This window comes from Littorina saxatilis, linkage group LG16, assembly GCF_037325665.1.
Source record: "Littorina saxatilis isolate snail1 linkage group LG16, US_GU_Lsax_2.0, whole genome shotgun sequence".
Lineage (NCBI taxonomy): Eukaryota > Metazoa > Mollusca > Gastropoda > Littorinimorpha > Littorinidae > Littorina > Littorina saxatilis.
In genome coordinates, this window is record NC_090260.1 from 21,062,912 (window position 1) to 21,066,770 (window position 3,859).

The 3,859-nt window shown below is 42.3% G+C and overlaps 1 long non-coding RNA gene across 1 annotated transcript; it reads left to right on the plus strand.

The window, feature by feature from the left end:
• Nucleotides 1-302: 302 nt before the first annotated feature.
• On the plus strand, nucleotides 303-2,589 carry LOC138951531 (uncharacterized). The gene is made up of 2 exons (XR_011451149.1): nucleotides 303-1,868; nucleotides 2,149-2,589. It is a non-coding gene; the product is annotated as an uncharacterized lncRNA (long non-coding RNA).
• The last annotated feature ends 1,270 nt before the right edge of the window (nucleotides 2,590-3,859 follow it).

The following is a 3,859-nucleotide window of genomic DNA, read 5'->3' on the forward strand; positions in this document are numbered from 1 at the left end:
TTGTAAAATCAGTCGCCGTCAAGGAGCCAAGCTCGACTCATGTTTTTCGTAACACTTTAGCAGACGGGCTCCTGTTTTAGGTATCTGACTGAAGAAGGATGAAGACTGACGAACTTTCCCTATCAGCTTACATGATATCTTCCATTTTCATATTCATGCCAGGCCGGCGACTGTACTAAATGTTGGCTTTACACTCTTTTGAGGTATGTTTGAAACAGGTTATATTTTCATGTCATGTTGTCGTATGTGAGAAGAGTGACTGTTTCTGTGTTTAACGTTATTGTGTAGGCCTAAGCTATTGTGCTACACTGCTTAAACATGTGAGGGTTTTACGTAAAGTTTTCTTGGCTTTAGAAAACAGGAATTAACGTGTAAATAATTATATTGGCTCATGCAGCTTAATATGTTGGACGAGTGAGTATTTTTATTGTGCGAGTGAAAGAAACTAAAGACAAGTTGACTTATGGACTATAAACTTTACAGTGTTCCAACTGGAGGGTTTCATCGACGGAGGCTGAACTGAACCAGTCAACTGCGGCTTGATGTACATGACCATGGCATGGAGAGCTGGCAGGGTTCTACAGTTAGCCGCCGAGACGAACTGGAAGGATCAAGGACTACGTCAAGCAATGGTCGCGGTGTCGTGAGGACTGGTGCATCCTTGTCAGTCGTCTGAAGGACTTACAGCCATACCAACATCTTGAAAGCCGAAAGATGGCAGTAGGGTAACGTACAGTAGAATACCTATTCGTCTTACCTGTTAAGCTGCTTTGTTTGAGCCAAAAGGTGTCTGCGTCTTGGACTGTAGAGTTTATTGCGGTGTTGTCGACCTAGGGTACTGGTCGAAGCCGGAAATGATTTTGTGATGTAAAAAGCTTTGTAAACTAATAATAATTAGTCTTGGCAGTGTCAAGATCCATTTAACACCAGGTTTTTGCGTGTGTGAGTGCGTGTGCGCTTGTGCCTTGTAAGCTACGGTAGCGGACAACTATTCAGATTACATTCCAGCCTGTAAACAAATACTAAATTTATAGAGTGGTGTAGAGGCATTTATGAGTGTCTAGAAACAGGCCAATAAAGGACCATAACATCTGGCGCAATAAGGGCTATACCACTCCATAACAAATGGCGCCCAATAGTGTTTGTTTGTTTGACCCTTTAGCAGTATTGTTTTCTATCTCAAGGCACGTGCGCTTACACGGGTGTGAATGATTGTTTTGTTTGTCCTGTTTATCAAGTAACATTTTCAGATTTGATTTGATTTTTGATTTGATGTGTTGACTGGCATATTCTTGCAAGGCCAAGGTCTTACTCGAGTTTCGTTCATGATATATTTTTTTAAACAGCTTCTGAACATGACCGGTATATAATTCTTTTGACTTTTTGGATAATCTCTGATCGAGATTCAGAAAATTTCATCGTTTTTTCAACAATTCATTTTCTTTTGAGGAAAGGGGGTGATGTTACGAAGCGGTTTACTCGTATTTGTGGTAATGTGTATTGTTGTAAATAGAATAGACTATAGCGATGGTCAGACATTGGAAAGGGCTATAGGCTGCATACCGTCGCGTTGACCGCAGTTGAACCTTTGTGTAACTGACAAGGTTTTTCACGTGCAAGTAATGCAGGCGACAGCTCACTGGCAATGTCATAGCAAAAACGACTTTGTAAAATCAGTCGCCGTCAAGGAGCCAAGCTCGACTCATGTTTTTCGTAACACTTTAGCAGACGGGCTCCTGTTTTAGGTATCTGACTGAAGAAGGATGAAGACTGACGAACTTTCCCTATCAGCTTACATGATATCTTCCATTTTCATATTCATGCCAGGCCGGCGACTGTACTAAATGTTGGCTTTACACTCTTTTGAGGTATGTTTGAAACAGGTTATATTTTCATGTCATGTTGTCGTATGTGAGAAGAGTGACTGTTTCTGTGTTTAATGTTATTGTGTAGGCCTAAGCTATTGTGCTACACTGCTTAAACATGTGAGGGTTTTACGTAACGTTTTCTTGGCTTTAGAAAACAGGAATTAACGTGTAAATAATTATATTGGCTCATGCAGCTTAATATGTTGGACGAGTGAGTATTTTTATTGTGCGAGTGAAAGAAACTAAAGACAAGTTGACTTATGGACTATAAACTTTACAGTGTTCCAACTGGAGGGTTTCATCGACGGAGGCTGAACTGAACCAGTCAACTGCGGCTTGGTGTACATGACCATGGCATGGAGAGCTGGCAGGGTTCTACAGTTAGCCGCCGAGACGAACTGGAAGGATCAAGGACTACGTCAAGCAATGGTCGCGGTGTCGTGAGGACTGGTGCATCCTTGTCAGTCGTCTGAAGGACTTACAGCCATACCAACATCTTGAAAGCCGAAAGATGGCAGTAGGGTAACGTACAGTAGAATACCTATTCGTCTTACCTGTTAAGCTGCTTTGTTTGAGCCAAAAGGTGTCTGCGTCTTGGACTGTAGAGTTTCTTGCGGTGTTGTCGACCTAGGGTACTGGTCGAAGCCGGAAATGATTTTGTGATGTAAAAAGCTTTGTAAACTAATAATAATTAGTCTTGGCAGTGTCAAGATCCATTTAACACCAGGTTTTTGCGTGTGTGAGTGCGTGTGCGCTTGTGCCTTGTAAGCTACGGTAGCGGACAACTATTCAGATTACATTCCAGCCTGTAAACAAATACTAAATTTATAGAGTGGTGTAGAGGCATTTATGAGTGTCTAGAAACAGGCCAATAAAGGACCATAACATCTGGCGCAATAAGGGCTATACCACTCCATAACAGTGTGACTTGGGTGTGTGTGTGTGTGTGTGTGTGTGTGTGTGTGTGTGTGTGTGTGTGTGTGTAAGAAAGACTGAGAGAGAGGGAGAAAGAGTGTGTGTGTGTGTGTGAATGTGTGTGTGCATGAGTTTGTGTGTATGTTTGTGTGTGTATGAGTGTGTATATGTGTTTGTTTGTAAAGGTGTGTGTGTCCGTCTGTCTATGTGCGTATTTGTTTGTTTGCTTAACGCCCAGCCGACCACGAAGGGCCATAATTATCAGGGCGGTTCTGCTTCTATCTATATATATATATACGACTTGTGTCTGTGTGTGTGTCTGTGTATCTGTGTGTGTGTCTGTGTATCTGTGTCTTCGCGATGCACGGCCAAAGTTCTCGATGGATCTGCTTCAAATTTGGTGGGCTTACTCAGAGAGACCCCGGACACAACCTCATCGATGAGATATTTCAACACGTGCTCTCAGCGCGCAGCGCTGAACCGATTTTGGTTCCACCTCAGCTACCCGGGCCCCCATACCGACACACCAAAGCCGCTACACCACATCACAACGCCAAAGTTCTCGCTGGATCTTTTTCAAATTTGGACACCGTATTCAGCTACACCCCGGACACAATATCATCGATGAGATATTTCAACACGTGCTCTCAGCGCGCAGCGCTGAACTGATTTTGGTTTTTGTGTTCATTTCACCATTATAAGTAACTCTTCCTTATCTTCTCCAGTGTTTGGCGTTTATCTCCCTTCCTTCGTGTGGCTTTCCCGTTTGTAAGTTACTATTACTATTTTTAGAATGTCACTGCGCTGTCCACTGCGCTGTCCACAACGCTTCCCTTGCACCCGTAAGTTGTTCTTACTGTCAAAGTGAAAAGGTCGAATCAATTTATAGCCACGCGAAAAATACACTCTCACCTATCTCTATATATTTATAGATATAGATATACATATATACACTACTCACAAAAAGTTAAGGATCACTATGAGAAAACAGGTGCTCAATAAAATCAGTTCGCTACTGTTATTTATTTCTCAGTCAAACCAAATTGTTATGAATTCTTGTTCAGCTGTAAGTGGGC